Source organism: Pantherophis guttatus, chromosome 3 (genome assembly GCF_059756535.1).
Source record: "Pantherophis guttatus breed Tessera chromosome 3, ASM5975653v1, whole genome shotgun sequence".
Classification (NCBI taxonomy): Eukaryota; Metazoa; Chordata; class Lepidosauria; order Squamata; family Colubridae; genus Pantherophis; species Pantherophis guttatus.
The window spans coordinates 102,227,731-102,245,170 of record NC_142065.1 but is presented as its reverse complement, the minus strand read 5'-3'; the positions used below and the strand labels follow the sequence as shown (position 1 = coordinate 102,245,170).

Sequence of the window (17,440 nt, the reverse complement as noted above, 5' to 3'; positions counted from 1 at the left end):
CTACCTCCTACCTGCCCCCAGATTACAATGAAACTAAATTAATTTTTTCCCTGCTGCTACAGATCTTTCTTTTCTTTCCAGAAGGGAGAATCTGTATTTATGTGTGAGCATGCACGTAAACAGTATTACATGGCCAGGTTTCCATAACATTCTATATGTGGGTAAAATGGGATAAGATACCAGGTGGTTCATCTGGTTGAGGGAAGAAACCCAGAGTTGTCTTAACCCAGGGCTGTCAGAACTCCTGGTCTGTGGCCCAGATGTGTCACGTGCTGGCCACGCCCACACCCGGTTTAGTGAAGGAGAAAAAAGTCCTGATATGTCACGTGACACCACTGTGACATGAGTTTGATACCCCTGTCTTAACCTATATAAAAGGTCATTACACATCTCTTACACATACAGGTAGTCCTAAATTTACGACCATAACTGAGCCCAAAATTTATGTTGCTAATTGAGACAGTTGTTAAGTGAGTTTTGCCATGTGACCATGGAGATGCTGCAAAGGTCATAAATGTGAAAAATGATCATAAATCAGTGTTATTTCCATTGTAACTTCAAACAGTCACTAGAGTCAAAGTCTACCTGTATTAGATTATATCTCTGTCAACTCCACTAGGTTGATCTAACCAAGAAATCAGCTTCACAGGAAAGCTAAAACTACTTGTATTTTGGTCGGCGGTAATATAATCTTGCAGGTCTGATTGTGCTGTACTTCCTCTTCCTTCTTATACAGGTAGTCCTTGTTCAGCGACCACTCATTCTGTGACCAAAGTTACAAAGGCAGTGAATGAGGTTTATCTCACAATTGCCACCATCACAATGTCCCTGCAGTCATGTGATTGTGATTCTGGTGCTTGGTAAACGGCTCACAATTATGACATCCTATAATCACATGATTGCCATTTGTGACTTTTCACTGCTGACTTCTGTCAAGTCAATTGGAAAGACAGCAGGAAGTTGCCAATGGCAATCATGTGACATTGTGCTTAATGGCCATGCAGGGTTCACCAACTGGAACTGCTGTCATAAGTTGGCATGGGCACATAACATTGTGCTTTACATCCATGTCGCTTAGCAATGGAATTCATGATCCCAATTACGGTTAACAGAGACTACCTCTTTTACAGTAAATTAGGGAGGTGTCTGTCTGATTCGTTTCCAGATATTATCAGTCTCTTGTGGACTTAAAATATTTTCATTCCACCACCACCACTCTGGCACCAGATCAGTGGTGGGTTGCTACTGGTTTGCCCCGGATCTGCCCACCCGCCTGGGCGGCACTTCTACATGCACAGAAGCATTGCATGCAAGCCCATGCCCACGAACGAACCGTAGTGACGGGATTTGAAACCCACTACTGCACCAGATCTTACATACCTTTATCAAGATAATTTTTATTACTCCATCTCCTTCCTATCATGATGCCACTTCCTTTTAATTCTCAATGTTGGGCTTTTCTGGGTGGCACATCTGGAGTATTTAGAAACGGGTACTTTATTTTTCAATGGCTGATACAGTTACAGAGAAAGGAGACTATTAACCAAATTCTTAATATTTCTCAAAGAGAAAAGCTCTGAATTTCACGCCACCAAACAGAAGATAAAATTAGGCAAAAAAACCCAACAACTTTCCCCTGACACGCTCCCAGTGTGCTTCAATTTTAAAAAACCCATTTCTTGATTGCTAATCATGTCACATGGAGTTGGTCCCTGGCTGACACTCAGCCACTAGTGAGCTGGAATTATAACAATAACTTTTCCCAGAAGATTCTCCAATGTGTTTTGCTGTTTGTATTTTTCTGCCTGAGGAAAAAGCAAGGTTAAATAAATGCCTCCAGCAAAAGCAAAACATGCCATATCCATAGCAGGTGATCTTGTTGATATAGAATACAGAGTTGGAAGACCTTGGAGGTCTGCTAATCCAACTCCCTGCTTAGACAAGAAACCCCATACCATTTCAGATGAATGGTTGTCCAATCTCTTCTTAAAAACGTCCAGTGTTGGAGCATTCACAACTTCTGGAGGCAAGTCGTTCCACTGATTAATTGTTCTAACTTTCAGGAAATTTCTCCTTAGTTCTAAGTTGGTTCTCTCCTTGATTAGTTTCCATCCATTGCTTTTTGTCCTGCCATCAGGTGCTTCAGACAATAGGTTGACTCACTCTTCTTTGTGGCAACCTCTTAGACTGCTATCATGTCACACCTAGTCCTTCTTTTCATATGGGGAGTGACTGATCCCTCATACTTGATGTGGAACACAGGACATCACATCACATTAAAGATGCAGCACACAGCTTAAGACTAGATATTGGGGAGGTGGAGGTATCATAAGAGCCTTTTAACTATTTGGTAAATTAATTCCTTGGGACAGAAATGTACGTGATCCAGCACTCACTTGGACTGTTTCCAAGTTCTCCCCATCAGAAGAAACAGTACATTAATTTAACACAAAACTACTTCTAGATAAGTGTAAGATGAGCCAAACCCAACAGATGGAACAGCTAAAGCAGAAATGGCCCATGGAAACTTGGCACCCAGGTTTCTAGAGCTACCAGTTCTTGGCTGCAAAAGTCTGGATAACAAGATGGCAGCCAAGATGGCAGATAGAAATAAAGAGCCCGGATCTGTTAGCCCTACTATGATAGATCCATCCACCTTGTATCACTCAGGCATTAAAACCTAATACTGTTTTCAAACATCTTCTGATTCTTGCACATGGAACAAATGTTGGGATCATTTAGCAATATGCCTGCAGCAAGAAATGGCTACTGAGGGGAATGCGGAATGGAAAATAAGGCCCTTGAGATGTACAATATCTTATGTTCTGACTTAGTAGGGCTAGATGTCAAGAACACGTTACAGTTTCAATACATAAAGGGAGAATTCTTACAAATGCTCTTAAGATGCTTCTAAACTGGCTTTTTTGGACAGATGTGCAGTGCTGAAAGTCTTGCTATTGCCAGCCCTCATGGCATCCTATTCTCTGAAGCTTGTTCCATTGCAGTAGCTGGCTGTGCAAGGAAGGAAATTATGGATGGTGATCAGGTCTTTCCTGAATGAGATGCTTCCTGTTTTGTTTTGTTTTTTATTTCAGAACAACTGACATGGAAATGTAGATGGCAAAACAAGACTCCCTATGCAGTAGATATTAATTGTTCTCTGCATTCTCGGAACCAGTAATCTGTAAATCATGGAATTCTAAGTAGTTTGAATTAAGAATATTGTTTCTGAGAATCCCATATTTCTAATGTTGGGAAACTGAGCATATGTGTTATTTGCTATAAAGAGTTCAGATTTCCCCCCTATCTTAAGCTTAAACAATGTATCACAGTGGAAAGCCACCAGGTTTGCCTACTGATTAGTGAACCTGCAGCTAATTTATGATTGCTGCTATGTTTCATGCACAAAGTAAGTGCATGATAAGAGTCTTCCCTAATCTGCACTTACAAACAGTTAATATTTAGCAAGGAATAGCCAGTATCCCTACACAGTTATAATGCCCAAGGTCCTTAGAGAAGAATCTAGAAAGATAGAGAAAAATCATGTTTATACACCATTCAAAGGAGGTAATTAAAAACCTAATAATATATCCCATCCAGCAGCCAACATTTGGATAAGCCAGGATCCTCACCAGACAAACAGGCAGAAAACAATATTCAAATCAAACAACCACCAAGAAGGAAAACCCCTACCAAAGTTGGCAAGGCAAGCTACTGTTTATAAACGGGCAACGAACCCCACATTCACCTGCACTGATGATATTATCCAGTTAGGTAATACAATGTCTGCAAGCAAGCAACCAAACTCAGACAGCACCAAACAAACTCCAACAGCACAAAAGGGACTAAACTAATTGTTAATTCAAAACAATATTTTAGAACAGTTTAGCAATCGAGACTGTCTCAAAAAACAAAGTCTTGAGAAATGTAACTTTTGAGGGGTGCTACAAATCCTTTGCTAGAGACCCTCAATTTCTTTCAAGTTCCATATTTAAAACTGTCCTATGGGACTTTTCTTCACTTTCACCTAACCAGGGGTCAAACAGGCCCAGGCAACTTCTTTTTTCTCCCCAAGTTTACATGATGCTGCCTTAATTTTCTCTCTAGCCTATGAGAGAGATGATCTTAGGTTATCTGTAACTTTCTGGCTTTAAAGTTCATAAATTACCCTGGCTACACCCCTGGAGGCATAGGTAGCCTCCAGGGGTATAAAAGGTTATTTGTCACTATTATCTTGGAGGGAAATCCAATGACTGAAAGTTACTGGAAACATGACAAACAAAAACAGAGCAGAGATTAGCAATGGAGTTGGCATACAGGGAGTAGTTTTTCTATCAATTCAAGGATAGGAGAGTAACAGTTCAACTCAGTGGCGGGGAAAGCCCATGAACTCTCCTTTTGCTGGTCAGTTGTTATTCCAAAGCTGCAAAATAAGAGGTTTCTTATTATAGAATGAAACTCACTCATTCATCACTTGATTTATATCATTTTTGTTCTATATGCGTGCTTGAGAGAAAGGCCTTGATTTGGAAGATCCAGTTGTTTTATGTTTTTCTAATGGAAAAATCCATGTGAAAATATTTTAGAATGGAATGCAGAAGCACAAGCCCCAGATCATGTAGACTATGATGGCTCAGTCTTGGCTATCATCCATTGAGTACTGTGACTACAACATCTATTTTATTTTTTTGTGGGACTTTTTAATTATTTTTAACTTCCTGAACTCTTACGTTGACTTATCTTTCCCTGGAATAAATGTTTCTTGCCACACAGAAAAGCAAGTTTCCCAAATGAAATCAGACCACCTTCTTAACAGTTTACTGGGCAAGCAACAGTGAGGGGAATTTCACCACTGGATTTGGATTTTAGTTGACTGTGACATAAAGAAAGATTGGATCAATCTAGATTAATAAAAGTCTGGGTTTTCTCCTTTTAATAGGAATTCTGAATTGTTCCAATCGTATTCAGCTCCAAAATATTAGGGTTGGGGAAATGGCTTTTTCAAAACTTAAGTAAGGTTCTGTTGGCACAAGAAGAGGACCCAGTTAGCACATGAAACGAATGGAGGAAGACAGAAAGCGTTGATATTATGGGAAAAAGCAAAGAAGATAGAATGTCGTAATAGGTTAGAATCCTGTTTAAGAAGTACAGGATCCTAATTAAAAAGAACTCCAAGCTACTTGGAGAGTAATAAAATTGAGTTGATTCTAAGATCTTGGCTTATCAAGGAGTAAGGTAAAAGGTAAAGGTTCCCCCGCACATGCGTGCTAGTCGTTTCTGGCTCTAGGGGCAGTGCTCATCTCTGTTTCTAAACTGAAGAGCCAGCACTGTCCAAAGATGTCTCCGTGGCCAGCATGACTAAATGCCGAAGGCGCACGGAACACTGTTACCTTCCCACCAAAGTGGTCCCTATTTTTGTACTTGCATTTTTTACGTGCTTTTGAACTGCTAGGTTGTCAGAAACTGGGACAAGTAATGGGAGCTCACTCCATTACACGGCGCTAGGGACTCGAACCGCTGAACTGTCGACCTTTTGATTGACAAGCTCAGTGTCTTAGCCACTGAGCTCCTGCATCCCTTGTATCAAGGAGTACATTCCCATAAAAGCTGCTGCTATCATCTTAGTTCTCACTTGGCAAAGAACTAGCTGAATTTAGGATGGCCTTAGTTGATTCTTAAGTGTCAGGCCCTGAAGAGTGAGGGAAGTCAAGACTCCCCACAATAATGCAAGGAACTTAAAGGTACTTCCTTACATTAATTAATTCCTTACTTGCTGTGCTGTACTATACTGCCGCCTTCTATCAATGAATCTCTGAAAAAGATTTGAAGATTAAAAATTGAGACAGGGTCAGTTACAAAACTGAGAATTAAAGAACAAGCTAAAATAATGCTTTAGTTGATCCAGTATAGAAAAAAATCAGATCTGGCAAAATGAAACTGATTTGTGGCATACCTAAAGACCATAAAAATTGCTTTAGGAACAGTAAGATGGCGACATTAATTAAGCCAAGTGCTTGATTTCATGCAGCTCTTCCTGAAAGGTTGTAATATATAGTTCAATAGCTGTAGCATAAATGATGAAAAAAATATGCAACGGTTTTAAATGTGGCAACATAGCAGCTCTCACATAATTAGCTTCTGGGTATCCAAACCCTGTAGCCTTATATGTAAGGATTGTGACCAGCAATTATTTTCTGTTTCTCATATACGTAGGGCTGTTAGACCCTACCTGTGTGTAGGGTCTAACACACACACACACACACACACACACACACATTTGCTGACACCTATAGATTGCAGCCGAGATTAACTGGATTTGTAAGGCTGCCTAACTATCAGATGTCTCAAGGAAATATAGAAGGAAAATTTAAAATTCATGATAACAATAAAAGAAGAACCCAAGTATCAAAGAACAGCCTAGAGAGCTAGATCTTTGTAGTGCTCCTAAAGGACTACATTATTGGAATCTTGTTCCAAAGGATAGGAATGACATTATAGATACATTTCTTGACTCCCATAAGAGGACAGCCCTTCATTCAGGGCACTTGCAGCATACTGACCCTGTCAGATCTTACAGGATGATAAGAGACAATTGGTGAGATGAAGTCCTGCAAATAATCAGGCTTAAGGCACAAAAGGCATTAAAGGTGACCATCAATACCTTGAACTGTACTTGGGAACCAGCTGTCCTCCAGTGCCGCTCATATGTAGAAGTGTCACATTACCGACCTTCAAAATAGGCAAGGTTAAGAGGCAGGAGTAGCAAAAGTTTCAGCAATCTCTTTAATTTTTTTAGGTATAATAATGAAATCTTGAATGCCTGTCAGACTTTCTTTCTCATGCCAACTTCTTTCCCAAGATTAAATTATATTTTTTGAAACACACACACACACCCGCCTTAACAATTTGTTCATCCCTCCCCCATTTTTAGGACCAATTATATATTCCATCACATTTGTTAACATACCGAGGTGCACCCATAACTACTCCTATTTGCCACATTCTGAGCTAGTTGTCACTTCAAAGTGGTCTTCCAAGATAGATCCACATAGAGCACATTGTTATAGTCCAAACAACAGATTACTAAGGCAGAGGTGTTCCCCAATCCAGGAAAATGTGCAATTGATGTAAAAGATGGGTCTGTGCAAGGGCCCTTTTAGTCATGGCTGCCACCTGATCTTCAAGCAGGAGTTGTAAATCTAGGAGAAACTCCAAATTGTGCACTAACTCTGTCTGAGAAACTGATCCACCCAAAAGTAAACAAATCCTAAACAAATTGCTTGTTATCTGAACCTGTGGTTGGTTTGCAGTTGCTACTAGAATGCTTTTTGTTCATATTAGAATTTTGTAAGATTTAGTCATATTTGTAGTGATGTCATAGGTGTTTACTTAACCTTGCCGTCCTTGAGGATTATCTGATTCCACTGGGATTATTTACCCTTGGCATGATCTCGTCTAGTGGCTAATTCTTAGGAAAAGGGGAATAGCACTCATTCATAACCGGCAAACCCAGCTTCCTATCCCAGAAGTGTGTAGGGGTGAGTTGCCATTGTTCAGTGATGAGAAAACTACTTTGGCAGCCAAGAGTATTGTGTGTGGGTTTATCAAGCATTAATTTAATAATGGAAAATCTGGAAACCTGATGTACTCTTAAAGGAGCCATAGACTTTTAGTAAACTAGGATCCCGTTTTTGGTATTTCTGAAAATAATGCTATTAGAAGACAATTCTAAATATGTTCAAAAAAAAAATCAGAAGTCTCATAGCATCATTTGCCATTTTTACAATATGTTTTATGAGCTACAGCTCCTTATTTTAAAGCAAAATGTATTAGTTGGAAAAGATACTACCAGATTCTTTTTTATTTTTAGCTGTGCTAGACTAATACAACTCTCCTGCTTCAATGTCTAACTGTGTTCAGGGTCCTTTGGTAAAAAAAAACCTGGGTTACACCATCCAACTCCCTTTCCATGTTATCATTTATATGGTGAGAGGAACAATTCATTTTCATGTATTTTTCATATAAAGGTGCAGCCATCATTTTCTTGTGTTGGAAATAAGATGCAGATGTAATATGACTATGATTTGGAAGAAGGAAACCATTGTAGTGGTTAAGGTACTGGCCTAGAAACCAGGAGATTGTGAGTTCTAGGCCTGTTTTAGGCATGAAAATCAGTGATGGATGACTTTGGTCCTGTTACTGTCTCTCAGCCTAACCCATGTAACAGGATTGTTGTTGTGAGGAAAATCGGCAGGAGTATTAGGTATGCTGCCTTGAGTTGATCACTTTTTTTATTTAAAAAAGGGATAATATTAAATTAGGCACTACATTGACCTACCACATCTCCTTTACACAGTCTGAAGCTGTGTGGAAAAAATAATCAGAAATAGAATTGTTGCTCAACACTGTCCATATATATGGCACATGTGTTCACTCTGCAATATCTTAGCTCTCTTTGTGTGTATGTATACACAGAGAGAGAGAGAGCTAAAATATTGCTTGCAATGGAGTGGACAAATGTGCCAACCTCTTCACCAACAGACAAATAGCGAAAACTGAGGGAATCAAGATGCTCTATGGAAAAAACACCAAGAGTTTGGACAAGCACACTGAAGTCAAGAAGTAAGTTAGAAGTGAATACAATAAAACTAAACAGGAACTGAGTGGTCAGGGGATTGATATAACACGGCGGTCACAAGTGCAGATACGATTCCAATATGAGAAAGATGCTAAAATGTATGGTTTCTGTAAAGAACTAACAGAATTAGACCAAATATTAACAGGCGACAGATGAAAAACTAATAAAATATATAGCTATTTGTTAAATATCTAGATGGAAGATGAACAAGTAAAGGAGACAGTGGTAGTATGGGTTAAAAATTTTGGTTATCCAATTGAGTTAGACAAATGGCAGAAACTATGGGGGAGTGAAAAAGATCTTAAAGTCCAAACTCAGTGGTGGAAATACCATCAATGTGATTAACACCTGGACAACTCCAGACATTAGATACACAGCTGGAATAGAGAATTGGACTCGGCAGAATCAAAAGCCCTGGATAGGAAAACTGGAAAAATAATGACAATGAATCATGCCCATCATCTACACAATGAAGTTGACATACTCTACTTACCAAGGAGCATGAGGGTGATATGGAATGTTGTAAGTACATTGCAGATTTGAAGAAAAAAAAAGAGCATTGGAAGAATATCTGAAGGTGAGTGAAAGCTAGTATACCATGAAAGTTAATTGAGTACTGGAGAGACCAAATTGGCCTACAAGAAGAAAGAAATGAAGATTGGAAAATAGACATGCCAACAGTATTACATAGCTAGTACATTTTAAAAATAGCAAACAGAGCAGATAATAACAAGATCTGACAATAGCTAACAACAAGACATTTGAAGAAAACAGAGGGGCTAATTCTGATTGCAGAAAAGCAAGCCTTAAGAACAAATGCATTCAAAACCAGAATTGAGAAAACGTCAACAGAAAGCAAAAGCCCTCTCTACAAAGAAGCTGAAGAAAACAGTGACCATCTAGTTAGCTATTGCAAGAAGATCAGACAGACTGACTACAAACAACAGCATGACAAATGGTATCAAATGTGGTGCATTGGAATATGATCATTTGCCCCCAAGCCAGAGCTGATGAGACTACAATTAGACCAAGTAATAGAAATTGAAGAAGATAAAGTATTGTGGGACTTAAGCAGACAAGCATCTACCACAAATACAATTGTTGATAAGAAAGACCAAAAAAGAAAGGTAATGGATGTTGTAGCACCCGGAGACAGCAGAATAGAAAAGAAAGAACTGGAAAAAATCACAAAATATAAATAAAATGCAAATTGAACAATTGTGGTAAAAGAAAGCAAAGATAGGACCAATAGTGATAGGCATCTTGGAATGCAATTCCAAAATATCTTGAACACATTTGCAAAATGTCTATCAATTGAAAAAGGCAGCTTTACTTGGAACAGCTTACTTCCTCTGATGATATATTTTAACACCAGTAGGTGGATAAAAATGTCAAATTCAGCCTTAAATATTTGGCTGACTATGCAACCACACGTAATAAAGAAGATAGGTTTTGCCCTAGTATTTCAGACTTGCCAGTGGAAGATTCTTCTCCAAGGCATTCCCAGTTCAGACCTTGCCAGAACAAAGGGAGGTAAATCAGAAAAATATTGAAACTCTTTCAGTGTTTTATAGACATTTTTATATTGTCTTTGAAAATTTGTTTTTGAGTATATTTTGTAGTAACATTTTTCTACAAAATGCAATTGCAACAACAGCCTTTCCACGACATAAATCCAGGACTTGTAGACCAAACAGTCTTGGCTAGAGATGTTAAAAACTGTGGTCTAATGCAAGTGGAGGATACCAGATTTGGGAAGACTGATTTAACCCTTAAGAGGAGCTAGTTGTGCTGAAAGTTTTAACCCATTTTAGTTATTTCCCTGCCAAGCATTGCTGGAGGGTGTGAATCGAACTGATTGATTTTATTTTGGGGAGATGAGTCTAAAATCACATGTCTTCCTTCTCTCCTTCCTTCCCTCCCTCCCTCCTTCCTTCCTTCCTTCCTTCCTTTCTTGTTTCTTTTATAAATAATCAAAATAGATCAGTACTGTATTGTATGTACACATTTAAATCTGGTTAAGTGCCTGATAACAGTACCTAAAAACCCCACTTATACTACCATATGTGAATACTCCAACACTTTTATACCCAAAGCTCTTTCTGTCTTACCATTTATTTAATATAACTGAGCCCTATCCTAATTTTTGCACAACTTTCTCCCTAATTTCAATACAACTTTGCTGAAAACAGGCTTTTTCCTTTCTAGCCTGGAGTAATGGATGCTAGCTGATTCCATTTACTGATGCTGTTCTCTACTGGCAGATAAAATTCTTGGCATTGTTTCTTTAGAAATTAAGTAGTACTTAAAAGCAAACCCAATGCTCACATTGTGTGACAGGTGCTAGGAAAGCTGCAACCTGCCTGTGGATATAACACAATTGTACCAAGAGCTGCTTTAATCCTGTGTTCTGACATTAAAAGCAGATCCAGCGTTTTTAAAGCCATGGTTCCCTGCAGTGTGACCTATATTTGAGGACCTATTTTTTCAGTTTTAACTCTGTTTAAAACCATGTTATCAGGTTTGCCTGTTCTGTATCCTGCCCTTTTTGCGCAACTTTATATCTCATTTCTTAGATACCTGTTTAATGCACTGTTGTGCTAGTAGGCAAATTGCCCACCCACTTAGCAGCTTCATCTATTATTGATAACCAGTTGGGAACATCGTGGTTGTTTTGCATTTGAGACTGTTGCTTCTCTCCCCCCCCCTCCCCGTGTTTCCTTAAACATCCTTGATTGCACTAAGCTAACTTATCGCCTATATATAAATACAGGCCATGAAAATATCCATGTTCTGAAATGTGTATACGTTGGTAGATCAAACAGCTGTATGCTGTGCTATCACCACCAGGCCAAAAATAAAACATTTTTTAAAAATGGTTTGTGCTACTTTTTCCAGTGGATACTTTTTAAAACATTGTAGAACATGAGTTATTTGTTAAATCAATCAATCAACAATCCAGTTAAAGAGAAGTAACCATTCCCCATTAAGGATTTTTTTTGTGGCACTATTGAAACTTGTGAAAGAGAGATTCAGATCTTCTGTCTTTTTTTCCCCAGTTAGTAACGGTTTTTAAATTATTCTGTTTAAAAGAACTCTTGAATTAGGGTGGAAATAAGTGTCTTTAACTGGCTGTTCTGGTGTCCCAAGTTGTTTTGTAATATATTTTTAAAAAGAAAATCCTTTCACTGTATTTTTGCCCACTTTGTGATTATGGAGTCTGTGGTTCTTTTATGTTTTCAGATGCTGGATGGCACCATAGTAGCAAAAAATTACAAGTCATAGGATAATTTCTTCAAGAGCTGTTATTTCTTCAATACTTCTCTCCCTTCTTCTCTCCAAAAAAGAACTGGTATAAAGGCTTTCTTTTCTTTCATTTTGGTGAAAGCACTAAAGAAAGTGCTAAGAGTGCTAAGTGCTAATAAGAGTTCCTGGGAGATATTTTTCCCTGAAATAAATTGTTGGTATTTACATTAATTACATGTCTTCACCCCACCCCTGTTTTTCCTTTCCTTTCCCATCCGGCTTGCTGATGGGAAATACGTTTTCACTGGAGTTTTTTTTTTCACTCTCAATGTGTTTTTACTCAGGTGTTCCTTGTACATTTTATTATGCTGATTTAATATTGCTGTATGTTTTTGAAGCCTTTTTTAAAATTACATTTTTGCTTTTTGTGCTTTTAGTTATTCTGCATAGACAGGCTTGAAATTCTGTAGCTGAATAAATAAATACCAATTGCACTTTAGAGACCAAAGTAAGATAGTTTGCTTCTTGGGCATGTTCCAAGCATGCCAAGCTTCAAACTCTGTCTTTGCCTCTGTTATTTTTTCTCTCATATTTTAGCATGAGAAGTACTTACTCAGAAGTATCATTGAATTCCATGGGATTTTTAACTAAGGCACCTGAGTCATCTTCCTCCATTCTTAAGGGTTCTGGAACCTTAACTGCTACAAATAGGATGGTATCAAACTTATTTGTCTAAACCCATGATGGCAAACCTATGGCATGCGTGCCACAAGTGGCACACGGACCCAACGCCCAGGTCAGCTCCACCGCGCCTGCCTGTGTGCCTCACCCCAGCCAGCTGATTTTCAGTTCTCTGCTGGGAGACGTGTGCTCATACACGGATGGGGGGGATCACGCACGCATGTATGTGTGGGGGGTGGAGGGTGCGGTGCCCCCCCCGCTTTTGGTTCCAGGATGCTTCAGGGAAGCCTGCTAGCACAAAAACAGGATGTGTGGGGGTGCGGTGACCCCCCCAACCCCCAATTTGGTGCTAGCAGGCCTCCCTGAAGCCTTCTGGGAATAAAAGCAGGGCATAGGGGGGTTGCAGCACCCCTTCCCACTGCGGCCTGTTTTTGGTCCCAGGAGGCTTCATGGAGGCCTGCTTACACCAAAACGGGGGGCACGCGTGCATGTGCAGGAAGAGTGTGGGGGGGGGGTCACACACACATATGCAGGGGGGCCTGCAGGGGACATTGCATTATGGATGCTGGCACGCGCACGTGCGCTATCACACGCATGCGCTTTCAGCACCAGGGGGAAAAAAAGTTTGCCATCACTGGTCTAAACTATTCCACAGGCCTTGCAAATCTTGAATGCAAAAGAACTACAAATAAGTTTGAGCTTTGGAAGTTGTAGCCTCTTGATACAGAACCTAATTCATTTACCAAAAAAAAAAAAAAAAGTTAAAAACCGCATCAGCCACATTTTATTTATAAAATTGGAGAGGGAGGAGAAAAGAGACAGTCTGTGGGCTTGAGAAGGAGGGAAAAAAAGTGAGCACAGATGGTGGAGAGAAGAAATGATGAAAGTTAGATGGCTAATCAGGTAGATGAGGTAGAATTAAAGTGATGGAAAGTGTCAAAAACCACAAGAAGAAACACATTGTGCAAGAAGACATGTACAGGGCTGTGATTTATGTAACACATTTCTGGGAATAAAGCATTTAGGACTTTTTTCCCCCCTTTTACTGAAATGAAAATAGGGATAGTTACCTGCTTACACAGCTCTCTTCACTTTTAGAAGGAATGGCACACATCTTCCTTCCCTGTGATATATTCACGGTCCTACAAATTCTCTCTCATCCATATGTTACCCTGACTGTCACAGGCCAAGAAGGCAAAGGAGTTGGCTAGAGGGCACTGAGTTACTACACAAGTCATGATGTCATCCCTGAAATGACGCAAGTCCTGGCAATTTCTCTTTAAACAGAGAGTGTAAAGAAGGCAGCACAAACACAATTCCCTGGTTCGTAAGGTAAACTGTCTCAGCAAGACTCAAGGTTTGAATGTCAACTGGCGGAATAAGTGGGTGTGTTTTATCTGGGTTGTAAAAGAAAATAAGAGTATGATCAAAAAGGTGAAGAGGATCAGAGTGAAAATAAGAGACAGCATTTGCCCCCCCTCCCCTGTTTTGCTGATCATAATTCGCTGGAAGTGGGAGGACTTTTTTGCTTTTAAACCATCATTCTCCAAGGGGAAAAAAATATCCTAATGTCGCAACAATAATTTGCATTGCCCTTTTTATCCTGTTACTTGGATGACTGTCAAAAAAAAAAAAAAACAAACCACTCCAGATACAGCAATTCATGCACTAGCCAAATTCTTCTTGGTGAGATGATGGAATTAGAAAATCCAGACTTTCCACCCTAACCCATGCTATAAAAATTCATATTAAAATTACAACACAGAGAAAATTCCACCGCTTATTTTTGTCGACATGGTCAATTTAAGGCAAGCGCTCCTTAGAAACCCCCGGGAAAAAATGGAAAGTAATGTTAAAAAAAGAATACAAGGCTTGGTAAGTAAGGAATTGACACAGTATGACCTCTTTTGCTTACACCTAACCATGGCACAATATCTTCTTGGATCCTTACGATGTTGCTTTCATTGATTTTCAGATACCCAAGGTAGCCTTACGTTTTTCTTAGCTATACATCTGTGACAGTAGTGTTTTCCCTTTTACAGGTTAGTCCTCAACTAATGACCCCAGAATTTCCAGTGCTAAGCAAGATAGTTAAGTGAGTTCCACCCAATTTTATGATCTTTTTTTGCCATGGTTGTTAATGGAATCACTGGAGTTAAGTGAATCACTTGGTTGTTAAGTGAATCTGACTTTCCCCATTGACTTTATTTGTCAAAAGCCAGCTGGGAAGGTCATAAATGGTGACCACGTGACCCTAGAATGCTGCAGTCATTGTAAATCCATGACCACTGGTTGGTGAGCCCTTGAATCTTGGCTAATGTGATCATGGGATGCTATGATGGTCATAAGCATGAGGACCAAAAGTGATAAGTCATTTTTATCAGTGCCACTGTAAACAGTTACTAAATAAATGGTTGTTAAGTCAAAGACTATATTCCTGCACAGTTTTTGTCATTGATTTACTCTGATGGACTCCACTTACTGTTCTGTTGGTGGCATCATCCCAGCTAAGAGGTAGAAGCAGCCAGGAACTTATTGGTCACTTGAGATTAATATAGATAGATCTTTCCAGTCCCTGGACACTGACTTCCTGGACCATACTGCTTTAGGCAGCTGGAGAGTCCAATTCCCAAACAAGATCCTCCCCCTGTTCCTGCCTACTTCTGAGCCACATTCTGACATAGAAGCTTGTCTCTGAATTAGAACAGCCCAAATAGCAATTGAACAGATGTGTGGATGGAGTCACTGCACTCAAAACAACAGAAAGCCACTTGTCCGGCTGTTAATTGCCTGCTATTCAGGCTTTTTTGCAGCATGGGTTTAATGCTCTTTTGGAAGGACTGATCAACAATAGAAATGGGAAGGTTGTTGCAAGGTTTTAATGCTGGTATAGGTAAGGAGATGTCCAGGTCCCTGCTGTAAAGTGTATAGTCTTCACTTATTGCCAATTTCATGTTAGTTGGGCTCCTTTTCAATGCATACATGGCCAAAGCCGGCAATGAATTTTGAGACCTGAGTAAAACCATCTCTTTCCTCAATACATCCTTCACTCCATAAATAAAGACAGACCCCTTAATGGCAATCATGTGGAGAAGAGGTGTCAAACTCAAGGCTCGGAGGCCAGATCTGGCCCACAGGGTGCATGTGGCGAAGAGGGGGTTGAGGGGCTTTTCAACTTCTTTTTTAACCAAAGTTTTAAGGGGTTCTGGGAGGGGGGTAGGGTTGTGGGTTTGGGGGATAACCCACTGAGGGGGAGGCCGGGTCCAACAGTGGGCTACGTAACGGGGGGTGCGGGGTCCGGAGTCAATGAGGGGGTTAGAGTCCGTACTAAAGAGGGTGATACCATCAGTACTGTAAGTGTGAGGGGCAGATATAGTGGGAGCAGGGGGCCATATCTGGTTATGGGGGCATGCACCCGCTGTCTCCGAGCGGTGGCGCGCTCTAGCCCCCAATACTCCTCTCATTCCCCGGGCTGCGCAGATGCTCAGGGCCTGGGCCTTCGGCTGATGTTGTGCAATGCCAGGTCCGTTGTAAATAAAGCCCCCCTTATTTGTGATCTTGTTCAAGAGGGGGGAGCGGACCTGGCGGATATTACGGAGACCTGGTTGGGCCAGGAGGGGGGGTTCCCCTGGTTGAAATGTGCCCACCAGGCTTCCGAGCATTCCATCAGCTGAGAGTTCAGGGGAGGGGAGGGGGGTAGCGGTTGTTATAAAGGAAGCCACTGTGCCTCAGATAGCCGGATGTGAGTCCCTCTTTGTGAAGTGGGGTCATGGGGTGCAGGTGGGCCTGCTGATCACGTACCTGGCTCCCTGCCACGTGGAGACGGCCTTGCCTGAGCTGCTCAATGTGATAGCCGGGATGGCGGTTGATACCTCCAGACTTATGGTTATGGGGGATTTCAACCTGCGGTCTGTCGGTGAAACGTCTGAGGCGGCTCGGGAATTCATGGCTTCCATGATGGCCATGGACCTGACCCAGTTAGTTCATGGCCCTACACACATGGGACTTGGACTTGATTTTCGTCATTCAGCCAGTGGCTGAATGGTTTAGATATAGGGGATGTAGTGATTAAACCCTTGTCATGGTCTGACCATTCTCTCCTTCAACTTGACCTTCAAACTGCTACACCCCGCCGCAGGGAGGTGGAACCGACGAGGTGGTTCCGCCCCAGGCGCCTGATGGATCCTGATAGGTTCCAGACGGAGCTTGGGCCATTCCCTGAGGCTCTGGCTCACGACCCGGCTGAAGACCTGGTGGCCGCCTGGGATAGGCCTCTGACCCGCCACCGATCTCACTTAGCTCCCTGATTCTCCGAGGGGCTGAGGGAGATGAAGCGCCGGAAAAGACGCCTAGAGAGCAGTTGGAGGGCTAGCCTTTCTGAATCTGACCAAACACTGGTAAGGTCTCATATTAAGATCTACCTAGTGGTGATAAAAATGGCAAAGTTTAATTATTTTTCTGTTCTTATCGCGTCTGCAGATAACCGCCCAGCTGCCCTGTTCAGGGTGACCCACTTCCTGCTCCATCCGGGAGTGTGGGAGGACCCCTTGGAGGGCAGGGCTGAAGATTTTGTGCAGTATCTGCATGACAAAGTCACTCAAATTCGGGAAGGCCTGGACACTGACTGGATAGATACAGGTGGGGTGATAGAGACAGGTCTTGAGAGCGTTATCTGGGAAGAGTTTGATCCAGTGACCCCTGAAGACGTGGACAGGATTCTGGGTAGACTTAGTGCGGCCACATGTTTATTGGACCTGTGTCCCTCCTGGTTGGTGGTGGCTTCCCGGGAGGTTACACGAGGCTGGCTCCATGCTTCTTTGAGAGAGGGCTACTTTCCTGCCGCCTTGAAAGAGGCGGTGGTGAGGCCTCTCCTCA

At 41.2% G+C, this 17,440-nt stretch overlaps 1 long non-coding RNA gene across 1 annotated transcript in view; it reads left to right on the top strand.

Moving 5' to 3' along the window:
- The window catches only part of LOC117661128 (uncharacterized), a 52,962-nt gene that overhangs the window by 1,187 nt on the left and 34,335 nt on the right, over positions 1 to 17,440 (top strand). The window lies entirely within an intron of this gene.